General features: G+C 41.1%; 1 protein-coding gene across 1 annotated transcript in view; it reads right to left on the minus strand.

Moving 5' to 3' along the window:
- The window catches only part of FMNL2 (formin like 2), a 324,502-nt gene that overhangs the window by 273,713 nt on the left and 32,604 nt on the right, over positions 1-18,185 (minus strand).

Raw genomic sequence — 18,185 nt, forward strand, 5'->3', positions numbered from 1 at the left:
AAAAAAACAAGTAAAAAAAAAAAGCTTCCCTCAATTCTGAGCCTATTTAAAATTTTATTATATCTGAAATGACTATATCTTATAATCTTATATATCTTATATAATTTAATGCACTATTTATCTCCTGATATTAAAATGATGACATGCCTTTTCATCAATGATGTTTTATGTATGCTTGACTACTATCAATATATAGACACAACTCATGGATTCCAAAGAAGAAATATGGTTGAAGGACTGACTTACAAAGATGTGGGGAGGGTGAAGGGAATAGGGGATGTTAGGGCAGAAAGTGACCTGAAAACACTAGGGGAGGAAAGCGTGCTGCTGGAGCCCTGAGGGGTGCCCACTGGCAGAGTGCTTCCATGGTGGACATAGCCACCACCCAAACTGCAGCAAAGAAGGTACAGGGTTGTGATGCCTGGTATCTCTTCCCTCCCACCCTCAGCCCTCTGAGTCCTCCAGCTGGCCTGTGCAATCGCAAGCCTGGAGCATACAGTCACCACCACTGTCCACCCAAGAGGAGGGTGAGGAGTAGATGTGGGAACAGAAAAAAAAACAAACCCACATCTCAATTATGCTCCCAATCCTTTGCCTGTGTTTGTTGTGAGCCCTCAAATCTATCAGAATCTCCCAGAATGTCATTATCAGTTTCCAGAGTGTTTATTTGACATTCTCTAAGTCACACCCACCTTGAGAGTTCATGGTCAAGTGGCCCAAAAGGAACAAGCCTCTGAATCAAATTTAGACACTAACGTCCACTTGCCGGAAAAATTCTCCAAGACATAGTGCTAAAATCAGTCTGGAAATTCGAGAATCTGTGCTTTAGCTAGAGCTGCAAGAACAGATGGTAACTAAAGAAATAAAACACAATAAGAGTGTGGTTACCATTGCTACAGTATTTATTCATGCCTCAGCTCAGCCAAGAAAGGCAAAGAAAAACCCTTTCAAACTAGAGTGTGAAAACTGCCAACATCCTATCTGCTTTTGTCTCCTACAAGTCACGTTATAATCTGGCATCACAAAAGAAGAAATAAATCAGTTATAATTTCCAAGAGGTATGTAAGAAATTCAGCGTTAAAGACCTGAGGGTCTTAAGACAAGGGAAGTATTTCCTGTATACTGAGCCATTTTGGGGGGGATAAAAACAAACACCCCATTCATACCACCTCCCAGTTCAGTCTGAATTAGGAAATATCACTTAGATTCTAACCAACAATGCCATGACTTTTTTAGTTTTACTTTACTTGTGACTCGGTTTCTTAGTGTTTATTGCCTTGTACTCTGGCCATCTTAACTTTAATATTTTTAACAAGCACTGTTTTAAGTGAAGACTGATTTTTTCATTTAAAAATACATTAAAATATAAAATAGACACCCACAAAGTCACATCCAAGTGACAACTTCAGTCATTTTCAATATCTAGTTCACTGTTCTAATATTTTTTGATTGAAAGTTGTTCAGTCGTGTCTGACTCTCTGTGACCCCATGAACTGCAGCCCGCCAGCCTCCTCTGTCCATGGGATTCTGCAGCTAAGAGTACTGGAGTGGGTTGCCATTCCCTTCTGCAGGGGATCTTCCCAACCCAAGGATCGAACCCGGGTCTCCTGCATTATAGGCAGAGTCTTTACCGTTTGAGCCACCAAGGAAGTCCCACTGTTCTAACAGCACTTCAGTGCATAAACTTCTCTTAAAAAGTGACACTACCTTCCTTTATTTTGAACACCTGTGCACAAACTATCACTCAAGAGGTCCTTCGATAGCATTAGAAAATCAGCAATCTAAAAACAACCCGAAGCTATGGTGACCATGGCACTTGAATTATTCAGCTGTTATTATCAATAGCCTTCTAATTCATGCAGAATCAGGGTGAAGATAAGTGACTCAGGGAATGTGATCTTGTGACATTTAAACTGACCCCTGGTCCGCCAGCATTTTTCCCTTGTGCTCCTGCACTAACCTCAACCAGGACCTTCCAGCTCTAGACAACAGCACCAAGAAAAGCAACATCAATTCCACCAGAATCTTTATGAATCTTTGACATCTAAGTAAAGATGATAAAGCAGAGGCTTCCCAATTCTTAAAATAGTAGCCTAATTATCAGCAGGACAATGAAGCTTTCTAATATAGAAGAACAAAAAATTTTTCTAAGTATTCATTTATTTGGCAGCATTGGGTCTTAATTGCGGCACACAGGATCTTCATGGCATCATGCACGATCTTTCATCACGATGCACAGACTCACTAGTTGTGGCAATGTTGAGGCATTCTGGTTTATTTGCTCTGGGGCATAAGGGATCTCAGTTCCCCCACTAGGGATGGAACCCACATCTCCTGCATTACAAGGCAGACTCTTAACCACTGGACCACCAGGGAAGTCCCAAGAAGAACTTTTTTTTTTTTTTTTTTTGAGAAAATGTGCAAAGTCACAGGCATTCCAGGCAGATATGAGGAAGGATTCCTTGGTGGTGAACCCAGAATGACTTTGAAGAGAAGGTCAAGAATGTCCCTCTTAGTTTAAAAACAGAGATTACCCTGAGTGTCCTCAATAAGGTGGGATGGTAGAAGTTCTAGAACCCTAACATAGCTCTTGGCTCTATAGATAGTAATATTTACAAAGCTTATGGAAACCCTGGATCTCTAGGTTTACCAAGATGAGAGTAAGTACCTAGCTCAACAGGCAGATTTGAGAAACAAATATAAATGAAAGCTCTTCTTTTAAGATTACTTAAAAATTAAGTCATCTCTTAAATACGACAATAATTTAACAGTTGCTGTTTAGTCGCTCAGTCATGGCCAACTCTTTGCAACCCCATGGACTGTAGCTCGCCAGGCTCCTCTGTCCATGGGATTTCCCAGGCAAGAATACCAGGGTGGGTTGCCATTTGCTTCTCCAAGGAATCTTAAATTGGTTTAACTGCATTGAGTGACTGTTGCAATCAGTCCATGGTCCATCCAGGACACAAACCTCAAACTTCTTAGGAGACTGGGCTCTTCAAACATATCACAAGATCAGGACAAGTCCAGAGGAATACAGCCATCAGCAAAGCAGCTGAGTTTCCAACAGGTCCAACTCAGATCAGCTCATGAAAGGCAAAGCTACCCAGCACAGAGCAACACCGCTTTCAGAGGATCGTTCTCACTCATCCCATGGGGAAGTGGGAGGGTCAGGAGGAGTTTTCCAATGCTTTCCTCATTCTATTCTGTGCACCTGTCCAAAAGAAAAACACCTCACATGGCGCCTCTGCCCTGTTCATCAGACCTCCACTGGACAAATCCATTAACAAATCTTCTAGAACAACTATACATGGAGTTCAAATTCAAGCATTATCATGAGCTGAATCTCAACTACTGAATGAAGTGTCAACAGGACACCCAGGTTTCCTCTGATTAATCACAATCTTCCTCCACTAGGCTTATTTTATAACCTTGTTTTATACTTCACATATTTTTAGAATAAAAGAATTCTCTATTTTGTGGTTGAATGACTGTTCTTAGTTACAACGAATTAGGCTTAAACTATTCACACCCAGTATACTTGCCTGGGAAATCCCATGGACAGAGGAGCCTGGTGGGTTACCGTCCATGGGGTCACAAAGAGTCAGACATGACTAAAGCGACTTAGCATGATGAGTCCATAGTGAACATATAATACAGAAATGGGGTGTGGGGGAATGTCAAAAGTGAATGATTTATGGTAATCTGCTTCTGAGTTTATCTAGGTCAATGGAAAACACCTCTGTGCAGGAAGTCCCCAGGCCTCAAGGCAATAATATTAAATCAGACGACAAACTGCAGAGAGAGAAATGAGAATCAAAATCTTACAGGGAAGAACAGGCATATTTAAGGTCAAGGGCATGAAAATCAAAGTAAGACAATTAGCAAAGGAGACTGATAATTAAAAAGTGATCAGGTGAAGCCTAAAAGTTTGTTGAAGGAGTTTATGAACTGAGGACCAAACTACTTACCACAGACCCAGACCCCACCTAGTTGAAGTATTTAAAAATCACGAAGCTTATCAACTGCCAAGGTGTAACCGTCTCAGGGAAAAAGTGAAGACACAAGTGGGAACAGCAGAGATCTTGGAATAAGGAAGCATCACATAAGCAAGCTAAGCTAGTTCTAAGCAGACCGCATTCAAGGTCCTCAGAAGAGCCTTCTATCCAGTGACACCCATGCCACACTCCCACTTACAGAGGAAGGGGAATGCACCCAGCAGGACCACAATGGGCACAAGGAGACCTCCAGGCATTCTTTCTTCCCTTTTGTGGAGACCACTGGTGAATAAATACCGGGCTAACCACCTACAATCGTGTTAGTGACAATAAATAATGACAAATAATAAATAGCAAATTCAACTCATTTCGCTGTTTCCCTAAAAACAGTCCTGCCTTCTACTGTCACTAACTATGGAACCTTTCCTGATCCTCTCATTCATAATTTCTTCCACTCTATTAACAAGCAAGCACCATCCGTCCCTAGAGAAGGAGGGGACCTTCTGAGACCCCCACCTCTGAGAGGCTGACAGGATGCTGCCTGCAGCGAGGAGTGGATGCCACTTAGGCTGAGTGAGAAGACAGTATGTCCAGGAGGGTACAGGACAGATAAGACACTACTGACAGCCTTTTCTTATGTTGCGGCAGTCAGACTGCTGACACATTTTCACATGGTTGTAAGTTGCTCATTTGAAGCAAATCCACGGTTTAAATGCATAACTTAGGCCCTAAGAGCAACCATTTGGATAGTTCTCAAAGTCATGTAAATAAAAACGTTATGAATAAACCATAAAGCACGTGAGTACAACTCCAATTAACAGTAAAAAGTAACCCATACCAACAAACTGCTTTGGTGACCATTTGCTGAGATTATATCCATTGGACACGACTTTGGCCCTCAGACGGATCAGTTTCACCTTACCCTGTCTTTTCCCAGCCCAGGTGCCCCCACCATGGGGGTTGGGAAGGGGGGAATCCTCCCTAATTCAAACACACCAGGACAGTGAACATTATACGACCATCTGTTCTGACAACATCTTACACATTCACAGAGTATGGTTCCAATCACAGCACCGTTGAAAGAGCTACCCTAGATCCCAGCAAGGTGCTCCTAAATGGAAGAATTTTACATTTCACCTTTCAGTTTGTTTTTATTGGAAGCATAGTTGTGAGAACACTAAGAAGTAAAAGGCCTCAGCCTGAGCTTCAAAGCTGCAAGCACTTCACAAACCCACCGAGCTCATTTTCCCAGGCCCAGCCTCCCTCCCTCCCTCCTGCCTTCTATGGATGAGATTCTATTTCATCTTTACTCTCTAAGGGAGCATGTACCTGCCAACCAACAGCAAGGGCAAAGCACTTCATTCCCGATTTAGATGCTGCTTCTTGAGCACTAGTAGTGTGCTTTTAGCACCAAAACCAGATGCTTCATTGTTCAGGGGTCACTGTTAACTCTCCCAGCAAAGAGGCATTAGCAGAACACAGGCTCTGAGGGGAGGGGTGTCTCTCTGGAGCCTCTGGATTAAAGTTCTCACTGCTAGAGTCAGCAAGGAGTTTGAGTCTGGCCTTTGGAGTCTACTGCTAAAAAAGAATGCCTCTTCTAAAACATTTTTATCAATCCTATTAAATGGATTAATTTATTAGGTCAGCTGATTAGTATTTTTAGGAGTAGAAGATAAAGAAGTGTCACTGAAGAAAATAAGAAAATAAACCCAGGGTGCAGCTACTTTTTTCTGTCTTTGGTAGGTGCAGCAGGGAGCTTAAGAGAAAATTTTAGAGCAACGTGCAAGACCCTGGGCCAGGGAAGATGGTCCCCACACCAGACGTCTTAGCTCTCCAAAAGGCAGATACACGCCTCCTAAGAACTGAGACACTCCTGGTTGAAAGTGAACCTGAGGGACCCAGGAGGGCTGCCTTCTCTGAGCCAAGGAGAGAAGTAGCCTTCTTTCAGAGTGATGATGCTTAAAGGATGCTCTAACCACTTGTTAAGCCTGAAAGGAAGCTCTGCTTCTGTACTGGGGGGGACCAGCCACTGGACCAGAGGACTCAGCTGCCCTCTTGTTAGTGTCAGCCCTCTGTCAGACTATACCCCCCACGAGCCGACTTCTACCCATGAGCAGTCCCTGACCTGGCCAGCAATACGGACGCCCACACCCCACTGCCCTAACCCTACCTCAACGTTTCCAACTTCTACTATACTCCACAAAGGCTGGTGACCCAGAGTCTACTGTGAGGACAGGGCATGATAAAAGGAAGTATAGGAAATGTGTAAGCTAAAACAGTATAGTAAAGAGAAAATGGGCTTTGTGATCCTTGATTTCAACCTGGGTGCTGTTAGTAATCTGTCACAAGACTTTGTGTAAATTATGTCACTCCTTGCAATCTCAGTTTCCTCATGTGTAGAAGATTAAAATGCCGCTTTGCCAACCTGCTATGAAAATTAAGTAAGTATATATATATATGAAGTAGTCATTCAGTAAGTGGTAATTAATATTGCTATTTCTTTATTATATCAAAGGGCAATTCCAAAAGCACACCAGTTAAGATTGAGATTTTACTTGACACCATTCTGACAGTATGCTCTAGAAAAGTAAAAGATAAATTCTGTGTAACATATGGTTGCTATCCTGATGCAGGAAAAAAACCACACATAATAATTTTACAAATTCCTAGTTTATGATGTCAAAGTTCTCTAACAAAACAGATGCTAATGATCAAATCACACGATAACTTCTGCTCATTTCTTCACTAAATAATCAAGACCCTCAAAGATGAAGGAGAAGTCCTCATTTACTTTTGCTAAGTTTAGAGATGGCTCGGAGGTCTTCATTGACCATTTCTGATTTCCAAGGTTAACTGTGATGGTAATTTTCAGGAGGAAAAGAGCACCGAGTCTGCTATAACCATTCAGGAAATATAACAATAACATTATAATTATACTGTTAATAAAATGCTTACTACATTCAGAGTTTAATATGACTAAGCTTTACATGAAAAGCAAATAAATGATCATCACTACAAATTTCAAAGGAAAAATAAAATGTATTTAAAAAAAGGAAATTTTATGAAGAGACCACAATATTGAGCTTCCCTGGTGGCTCAGTTGATAAAGAATCCTCCTGCAGTGTTGGACGGGGGAGCCTGGTGGGCTGCCGTCTTTGGGGTCGCACAGAGTAGGACACGACTGAAACGACTTAGCAGCAGCAGCAGCAGTGTGGGAGACCTGGGTTCGATCTCTGGGTCAGGATGATCCACTGGAGAAGAGAATGGCTATCCACTCCAGTATTCTTGCCTGAAGAATTCTAGGGACAGAGGAGCCTGGTGGGCTACAGTCCATGGGTTAGCAAAGAGCTGGACACAACTGAGCAACTAACTAACAATATTGGTTCCCAAACTGTGGATGGAAGGGAAGGAGAGAGAGGGAGGGAGAGAAGGAAGAAAATATTATCTCTTACAAGTTTACACCTAAAAAGTTTCCTCTAGATTTCCAAAGCCCACTTGCCTTATCCCTTGCAGGGGTTCCTAACAGAAGAAAACTTAACATCAGTATCTAGCTTCTCCTCTCAAAAATTAAAGACTACCCTCTCTTGGCCTCCTTGGTCCTCCCTCACTACATTCCTATTTTTTCTTTATTTAAACATTTATCTTACTGAAGTATAGTTAATTTACAATGTTGTACTAATTTCTGCTGTACAGCAGAGCAATTCAGTTATACATATGTATACATTCTTTTTCATATTTTTTTCCATTATGGTTTATTATAGGATTTTTTTAAGATATATTTATATTTTTCTTTATTAATTTTTATTGGAGTATAGTTGCTTTACAATGTTGTGTTAGTTTCTGCTGTACAGCAAAGTCAATCAGCTATACATATACATATATCCAGGCTTCCCAGGTGGCATTAGTGGTAAAGAACATGCCTGCTCAATGCAGGAGACACAAATGGGTTCGACCTCTGGGTCAAAATATCCCCTGGAGGATGGCAGAAGATGACAACCCACTCGATTATTCTTGCCTGAAAAATCCCATGGACAGAGGAGCCTGGCAGGCTACAATCCAAAGGGTTGCAAAGAGTTGGACACGACTAAGTGACTAAACACATAAGCACACATCTACATCCTAAGACATGTGGCTGCAGCAATAAAGGCAGTTGGCTGGCACAAATCTCCAACCACATATGGAGGACAATCCTCAGGGTGAGTCAACTCTTTAGGAACCATTCATGTGCTTGGGTTTCCATTAAACAGGTCATTTCCAAGTATATATATCTTCTACCAGGTGTTTCAAAAAGTAGAACAAAATCATTAAAACCGTTACGTAAATTCATGGGGTCGCAAAGAGTCGGACATGACTGAGCAACTGAACTGAACTGTCTGAAAGATATCTTTTGCTATTTGTTAGGATAACTCATCAGGAGTTATGCGGCTTCTTGAAGTGGGCCATTTAAAACAACATTTTAATTTCCTTTTTAAAAAATGCTACAGCAACTGTGTTGAGTACAGCCACCGGGAAGTTCACAGAAACAGTTCTCACTTTCCCAAAACCCTGAGATGTATTTTCAAAAATAAAACAACTGTTATTTCACAATCCAGAATAAAGGCCATAACTCTTGTGGCCGCACACAGAGTGGGAACTCCAAGGGTAGGAATAGTAAACCATTTTCCATTCTGCTCTTTTTGCAGAAGAGAAGAACTTCAAATAAGATCTCCACTGTGAACAAAGATATTCAAACAAGAAGCTCAGCTCAGTTCTGCCCCTGTAGTGAGCATCCCTGGAGATGTGGCTTCCCCTTCTGGAAGAGGACGCATAAGAGTTCACGTACCATGAAACTCCTTCATGGAGCCCTGGACACCGACCTGAGATTTAGGAAAAAGACCATGGTCGTGACTGCAAAGCTGATTGCTCTCATAACCATTTCCGCCTCCGGGTGACCAGTCTTTTCTGAACTATAATCTGAAGTAATGTCAATCCAAGACAATTCAGAAAACAAGTCAGGTTACCAAACTGTGACAACAAGTATATGGTGGTGATAGTTTAGTTGCTAAGTCATGTTCAACTCTTGCAACCCCATTGACTGTAGCCTGCCAGGCCCCTCTATCCATGGGATTTTCCAGGCAAGAATACTAGAGTGAGTTGTCATTTCCTTCTCCAGGGGATCTTCCTGACCCAGGAATCAAACCTGAGTCTCCTACATTGCAGGCAGATTCTTTATGGCTGAACCACCAGGGAATCCCAACAAGTATACAGCAATCAATATTCGTTGATAAGACTTGGTGAGATTAGCAGTCCTGATTTCAAAACCGAGGCTCCTTTTATACCATTTGAAACAAGGGGAGGAACTTCTATTTATCAGGCACCTACTAAGAGCCACCCTTAAGTGTCATATACATCCTCTCACTTAGTCAGGCTAAGTTCCCATTCTGCTTGTGAGAAAACTGAACCTTGGTTTAAGTAATACACCCTAAACCACACCATTAGTAACTGATGATGCCAACGTCAGCTCACTGTTGCTACCCTTCCTGCTCTCACACTAATGTGTTTCCACAGACACTACCAACTAGCCATCGTGCAATTGACCCCATGTAAACTGGCCTACACATTCATCTGCAAACCAACAAGAGGCAGGAAAAGTTTTTCCCTCAATGATTTAAAAGATAGTCTTTTCTGGGAGAAAATATTTGCCAATGATGAGACCAACAAGGGTTTAATTTCCAAAATATAAGAACAGGTCATACAGATCAGAATCCAAAAAAAAGAAAAAAAAAAACAACTGAAAAGTGGGCAAAAGACCTAAACAGATACTTCTCCAAGAAAGACATACAGATGTGTGGATACACATACAGACATATAAAGACATACAACACGTGAAAAAATGTTCAATATCACTACTAGAGAAATGCTAACCAAAACTACCATGAGGTATCACCTCACTCCTGTCTAAATTGTTGTTGTTTTTCAGAAGCAAATTCATGTCCAACTCTTTGTGACCCCATGAACTGCAGCATGCCAGGGTGACCATCATCAAAAAGTCTACAAACAATAAATACTGGAGAGGGTATGGAGAAAAAGGAACTCTCCTACACTGTTGGTGGGAATGTAAATTGGTGCAATCACTATGAAAAACAGTATAGAAGTTCCTTAAGAAGCTAGAGTTACCATATGACCCAGCCATCCCACTCCTGGGCAGATATCTAAAAAAGACTAACCCTAAATTAGAAAGATAAATGCACCCCGATTTTCACTGCAGCAGTATTTACGACAGCCAAGACACGGAAGCAACCTAAATGTCCATCAAAAGATGAATGGATGAAGATGTGGTGTACACACACACACACACACACACACACACACACACACACACACACACACACACACTGGAATATTACTCAACCATAAAAAAGAATGAAATAATGCCATTTGCACCAATATAGATCGAGTTAGCAATGACCATACTAAATCACGTCAGAAAGAGACAAATATCATATGGTATCAATTATATGCAGAATCTAAAAAATAATAAAAATTAACTTACAAAACAGGCTCAGACATAGAAAAACACTATAGTTACTACAGGGGAAGGGAGGAGGGATAAATTAGTGTGGGATGAACAGATACACACTAATATATATAAAACAAACAAGGATTTACTGTAGAACACAGAAAACTAAATCCATTATCTTGTAATCACCAATAATGAAAAATAATCTGAAAAAATATATATGGGTGTGTAACTGAATCACTTTGCTGTACACTTAAAACTAACGCAATATTGTAAATCAACTATACTTCAGTAAAAGTAAAAAAAAAAAAAAGGAAAGCTAGTCTTTTTATACAAGTTAGATAAGAACTCAGCCTCGGATGGATATAACCTGGAGAGCAATCCACTAGGAAACAGCCAGAGGGGAGGCAGGAGAGGACAGGCATTCCAGGTAAGAAGGAATACTAGAGAGGCGGGAGCGCCCAGGCTGCAGCAGGAAGAATGAACCATTCCTTCAACCTCACTCCGACTTCTCCATGCCAGGACTGTGAAGCCTTGTAAGGTTACAAGCACCTCATGAACTTGAGAGGTCACTACATAAAATTAGGAGAGTGTGGGTACAGTACTGCTGTCTCAATAAAGATCAGAAAGAGATAACTCATTTTCAGGTGTTTTCACTTTTTACAAAAGAGCTGGGCTGCCAGATGGCTGCACAAGCAAAAAGCTTTCCCAGCAGCGTGCTGCCAAGGTTGACAATGGACTCCTTTGGCTCCAACACAGGGATTTGATTTTGCACGTACAAACGGTTCATTCATTCAATCCATAGTTACTGAAGGCCTTCTAGGTGCCAGGCACCGTGCTAGATGCTGGGGATACAAAGATGAACTGACCTTATTCTTGGCTGCTCAAATCCTGGGAGGAGATGGCCACAATAATTAAAAGGCAATGAGTGCTGTAAAAATAGCAAATACGGAGTGACTAGTACCAATTAACTAGGTCCATGTTCAAATAGGAACAGCAGAAACATTTTTTAAATTCCCCTTTTGTCCACATCTATGCTTATCTTTGATATGGTTGCATCTATTTCTAGTTTACATATTTGCAAACACTTTCATAAAGCTACTGAATTCTCATCCACCTCTCTATTTTTATACACTTTATTATTTTTTTCTATGACCACAACATCTAAGAGAAATGATCAGCTTGATCAGGTAAGGGATTAAGTCCTTCAAACAAATGCCTTTATATCAGATCTGTATCACTCCTCACATTTGACTTCTCTTTTCAGTAAGGGTTCCTAACATTCCATTTACCAGCACAAAGCTCAGAACATGGCGTGCGCACGAGCACATAAACACACACACACCAGGTCCTGGGAACAAAATATTATTTCTTAAACCTGATGCAAAGCATTCCCTTCCAGTATCATTACATCTTTACTAGGTTGTCAAAATACTGTTGTTGTTTTTTTTAACTCAGCAAAAATGACATTAACACCCATAAAAATACTAAGTACAAGTTTAAAGGCAAAATTAAAGGATGTAGAGCTAAACAAACAAGGGCATTTTAACCATATCCTGATATGACATTTCACGTAGTAAGGCACTGATCTATACTTCGAGATGGCCCATGCATCTAACTGTGAGGCCAGTAAAACAAGTAATTTGGAAATATATAGGTCTCACCACATTCTTACTTTTAAATGAGGTGATTACAAACAGACTATCTGACAGTCCCATCAGAGGTCACTAACATGGTGGCACTGATAATGGTTTGTGGGATAAATCTAGGCAGTGCTGTGGCTCCCACAACCAGCACCTGCCCACAAGCAGCAGCCTGGCTTCTCACTTAAAGGGTTCATGCCTACTACATGGACTCACTGCGTGTACCTTTAAAGCATCATCAGTCTCTAAACAAATTCCCCTTCCTCATCAGCAGGGCTCCGCATCACCCTGCTGCCCTCAGTTTCCATTTCTCCTACACGAGAGCCTAAGGAAACACAAAGAGACTGCAGGACAGTCAGCTGGATTTCACCTCCTTCGCTGTGCCTATGCTTGTTTCATGGCTGTTCCATTTTGTCCTTCCCCAGTCATTCCTCACAACACCTGGAATAGGTTCTTCTCTCTTACCTGCTTTAAGACAAACTTCTCACTCTTAAAAATCTCTCCAGAAAACCCAATCCAAGAAGACTGTCATTAACAGCCCATATTTCCACCTATCCCACTGATAATAGATGATGTTTGTATAATCATAAGCAGTCTACAGTGTCTCACATTTAAGCTTTCAGTAAATCCACTGACAAAACAGTAAGGCAGACAGGCCATGTATTACTGTTCCTACTTCACACATGAGGGGACTGGTCGCCCCTCCAGAACAGAAACCACACTGGGATCATTTTTGCAACCTCAGCAATTCACACGGACAATGCTTAATAAACAAGAAAGCAAGAAAGGTATTTAGGATGGTGGAATAGAACAAACATGAGGTTTTGTAATTATTAAGCTGGTGCTAAAAAGGAAATAACAAAGAAAAACATAAGAACAAGTTAAACATGAACTCAAATATGTTACAAATATCTACTTACATCCAAAGGTGACAAGACTGACAGATTTATAAACTCACATTAGGAAATGGATATATAATTACTCCAGAACGAAGAAAGATGCTGAAATTCTGAAAATCATGTATCATATTAGCTTAGATGCTTCCTCAAATGCAAAAATATACTAAAGTGTTAACTACTACTCATAGCAAACCCAATTTAAACACATCCTTTTTTAGTGATCCTACTTGAGAAGATGCTTGCATATAAACTTTCACCCAAAAGCAAATCAATCCCTATACCTCGGTGGAGGTCCGGAGAGTTGGTGAGATTGTTTATAGGGTAAATATGGGCGAAATGTATCTTGTTTCTTTAAGTTTGAAACTTTGAGGAGACTTGAGAAATGTGTCTGAACAAACACAGTATTGTGGGTTATTACTGCAGCTATCAATCATTCTCAGTAACCCAAAGTTAGGGGATGAGAAAGTTTTAGTCACAGGTTGACACAAATGAGGCAAGAATGAGCTTTTATTGAAATTCCCACTTCTTACTCCAGAGAGTAAGACCAGACCTGAGCAACAGAACTTTCTGTGATGATGGAAGCATTCTGTATCTGCACTGTCCAATATGGTAGCTATTAGCCATATGTGGTTCCTAGGTACTTGAAATATGGCTAGTGTAGCTGAGAAACTGAATTTTCAGTTTTGTCTAGTTAATTTACATTTAAATAGCCACATGTGGTACTGGTGGCTACCATTTTTTGAGAAAACAGTACAAAAGATGAAAAAGAAATGCATTCAATTTCAACAAGAACTTTTTAAAAAGGGTAGATTCACTCCTTCAAGACTAAAACTAATACCAGATGTCTATCTAAGAATTATAATACTAGCACATACCTTCAAGATTTAGAGAAAGGAGGTAAGTCTTGTCCAAGGTCAAGTAAATTCTAACAGTTACAAGCTAGGCTGGCCCTCCATCCTAATCTCTCTCAAGAAGACAGTTTGCCTAAAAGGTCAGCCATGAACCAGATGAAAAAGGAAATTAATTTATATTTACAAATAACCTACTGTGCCAGCCGCTGTGACAGTGCTTGACAATCACTGTCTTACTTCATCCTTGCCACAATTCTAACAAGTAGTCATCGCCACCCTAAGCAACACTAGAGAGATTGTCAAAAGTAGGACTCTAGCTCAGATCTATGCAACTCCCAACGGCATGTTATTTCCACACCACCATACTGCTTTCTTCTCAAGATCTCTATCAGTCCTGACCCTCAGACTTTCACTGAGATGGCTGCTTCATTGAATCGTAGTCACTCAATTATGCCTGATTCTTTGCAACCTCATAGACTGTAGCCCACCAGGCTCCTCTGTCCATTGAATTCTCTAAGCAAGAATACTGGAGTGGGTTTCCATGCCCTTCTCCAGGGGATCTTCCTGACCCAGGGATGAAACCTGGGTCTCCTGAATTACAGGAAGATTTTTTATCATCTGAGCCACCAGGGTTGCTTACATGCCTCCAAAGCTTCCAACACCTGATACTTTCCACCTGGAATGCTGGACATTAACTGGTGTCCTAACCAACCAAGCACAAGGTAACCTCTATTCCGAAGAAAACAAAGACAAGTTACATCCGTCCATCCTTGTTATAGATCTTACAACTTTCAGCTCTACACCAGCGCTGCCTCTGAGATGTACAGCAGTCGAGGGAAGAGCTTAGCACAGCCATTATCTACTCATTAATCCTCACCAGTGTCTGGAGGAGGTCACTGCTTTCAGTAGTAGTATCACTCTTCCCCTGCAGATCAGGCAGCTGGCAGGTTGATCACCCAAGGCCACAATGCATCTGAACCTGAACTCTCCACTCCTCAGATACCTGGGCTCAAAGCTCTTTCCATCAAGTCCTATCTGACCCCAGGCAGAATTCCCAATAGAGGATTTGACTTCAGAGAAACCCTCTCCTCTCTTCTGACAGTACCAGAGGACATACAGAGCTCAAAGGATTCCAGCCCTCGAAGCCTCAGCTAGAAACAAAGAAAGCTCCCAAAAAAACACATGTCCATACAAAAACATACCCATGAATGTTCACAGCAGCATCATTCATAATAGCCAAAAAGTAGAAACAACTCAAATGTCCTTCAACTGATGAATGGATAAATAAAATGGGGTACAGTGATACAATGGAATATTATTCAGCCACTAAAAGTGAATGAATCACGGATAACAGGCTACAACACTTATGAACCTTATAAATGTCACACTAGGTTGCAAAAGACCACAAACTATGAGATTCCATTTATATGAAGTACCCAAAATAAGCTGAAAAGACAAAGTAGAAGAGTAGTTTCTAGGAGGAGGGGGAAGTAGGGAGTGACTGCCAGCTGGTAAGGGATTTCTTAACAGAGTAATGGAAATGTTCTAATATCAGATACTGGTGACGGCTGCACAACTCTGAATATTCTAAAAACCACTTAATTCTTTTTTTTAAAAGAGCAAATTTTATGGTACATGGATTATATCTCCCAGTTATTTTAAAAAGACAAACTCCTAAGATAACTGTACCAAAGCAATGACAGGAGCCACGTAGGATATAACCCAGGCCAGCTGTGTTTAAACTATTTAAACTAAAATGAGAAAAGCAAATGATATTTTCAAGAAGTCTCCCCTAAATTTAGCTTAAGAATTCTCAAACTGTCTTTCATTGAAATCTTAAAGATGCAAAAGTGAAAGAAGAGCCAAAATCATCTGCAGGTGATGGATAAGGAATCAAGCCCTAGGTATACATGAATTTAGATGACAAAGCTAGACAGCATATCAAAAAAAGACAGCACTTGACCAACAAAGGTCCATATAGTCAAAGCTATGGTTTTTTCTCGTAGTCATGTATGGATGTGCGAGTCAGGCCATAAAGAAGGCTGAGTGCCTAAGAACCGATGCTTTTGAATTGTGGCGCTGGAGAAGACTCTTGAGAGTCCCTTGGACTGCAAGGAGATGAAACCAGTCCATCCTAAAGGAAATCAATCCTGAGTTTTCACTGGAAGGACTGATACTGAAGCTCAAATACTTTGGCCACCTGATGCAAAGAGCCAACTCACTGGAAAAGACCCTGATGCAGGGAAAGATTGAGGGCAGAAGGAGAAGGAGGCGACAGAGGGGTGAGATGGCTGGATGGCATTACCAACTCAACAGACATGAATTTGAGCAAACTCTGGGAGATGGTGGAGGAAAGGGAAGCTTGGCATACTGCAGTTCATGGGGTCGTAGAGTCAGACACAACTTAACAACTGAACAACAACATAGAGTCGAATCCAAAAAGAGTGTCAGAAAAACCTTGTCTGAATTACACTCAACATTCCCAAGCTATCATTTTTCACCTGAAATAATATGAATGGACTGGACCAGATCATTATCATCACTGAAGACTTGCTCTGCGCCAAGTCCTGTTCTAAGCACATACACTATCTTATATAACTTAATCCTTATAACTCCCAATCTTCAGGCAAGAGCATTTAGAGTTATATGGGGTCCTGCCCCAGGGCCTTTGTCCATTACTTCAGAGAAGCTACCGTTCGCCATCAGTAAAGAGTGGACAGGACCCGTACTGTCAGGCCTCCAACATCTGTCAGTACTCCAGACCTAGTATACTGCTTCTTCATTAACTGCAAACAGCTAAGATCTCAAAACTCTTCCTCCATATAAAGGTTCTTTAACAAAAATAAGTAGCAGTATTCTTGGGCATGCAAGTGTGCTAAGTCACTTCCACCATGTCCCACTCTTTGAGACCCTATGGACTGCAGCCCGCCAGGCTTCTCTATCCATGGAATTCTCCAGGCAAGAATGGCAATACTGGAATGGGATGCCATGGCCTTCTCCCGAGGATCTTCCTGACCCAGGGACTAGAAAGTAATAAAACTTGGTCCTCCAGGGACTTAACTTACTGGAAAAACAATATATACATATATATACATACACACACACACACACACACACATATATATAGATTATATAACTGTAATAACATCTCACATCCACCAATGAAATGAAAACCTATGGCTCTAGTTCTCTACCAACAGTGGAGAGTAGTGACCATCTCATGGCCTAAAAGCAAAACAACCTAGCAGGGAGTGGGGCACAATAAATGCTGGCAACTCACTCTTGCTCTCTGACTTTCACTGACTAAACCCACCTGGTCATGAGAGCAAGGGGCCCTATGATATAGTCTATGATGGTTAGCTGGTGGGGGGAGGGGTGCACACAGCAGATGGAGAATGAACCTGGGGGCAAAGAAAAATAATCAGCACACAGGATCACAGGCCCATGAGAAGATGGTGTGACAGCCAATTATCTTATGTAAATCCATACTCAAATGGAAGGAAAGTGGGTTTCAACAAATGGCAGTGATGGGGTTCCTACAGAAAATCACTGGAAAACATATTCTCACAGTCCCTCCCCTCTGGTCTATGTCTGTCATTATTAAATATTCTGAGTTAGGCCTGAATAAGTGTAAAGGTATGAAAGACTTTGCAGTTTTCTACCTCATTTTCATTCCAGTTATCTACCTCTTTCTCAAACACCTGATTGAAATAACCCACTGATACAACACTGTCTTCTAAACGCTTATTTACAACTGACACAAGATCTGCACTCCATTTTCTGCAACTGTCAAGGTATTATCTCATCAAGAATGTCAGAGTACTAAAGACCAAAATAAATAATTTTGATACACATGTTTGTAGCAAAAATATTATCTGGTCCTGATGACCAAGACCCTCACCCATACGCCAAACAGGATCATTAATCTCCCTTTGAGGACTTGGAAAATACAATGCCCCAGCCTCAGAGGTTACTCCTTCATCCCAGTTTTCAGAGTTTAGGAGGAAAGATTCCCCTTTGCAGCCTGTCTCGTTAAATGCTAAACCAGTTACTAAGACTTTTCATTCAAGAACTATTCATTTAATGACTTGTTATATCCATAACTGAGATGTTTTCTACCTTGCACATCACCCCGAAGGGAAAAGTACCTTGAAGTAAAGCCTATCTCCAGAATCATAGCGATCAACCATTTTTTCAAATACTTGTTCCCACTGTCCACATAGCCAATCACAACATCTAGGAAATTCCACTATCTTGTATGCAAAGAACATCTCCTAGACTGCTTCTCAAACCCTCAT

This window comes from Giraffa tippelskirchi, chromosome 3 (genome assembly GCF_054371585.1).
Source record: "Giraffa tippelskirchi isolate mGirTip1 chromosome 3, T2T-mGirTip1v1.2.pri, whole genome shotgun sequence".
Lineage (NCBI taxonomy): Eukaryota > Metazoa > Chordata > Mammalia > Artiodactyla > Giraffidae > Giraffa > Giraffa tippelskirchi.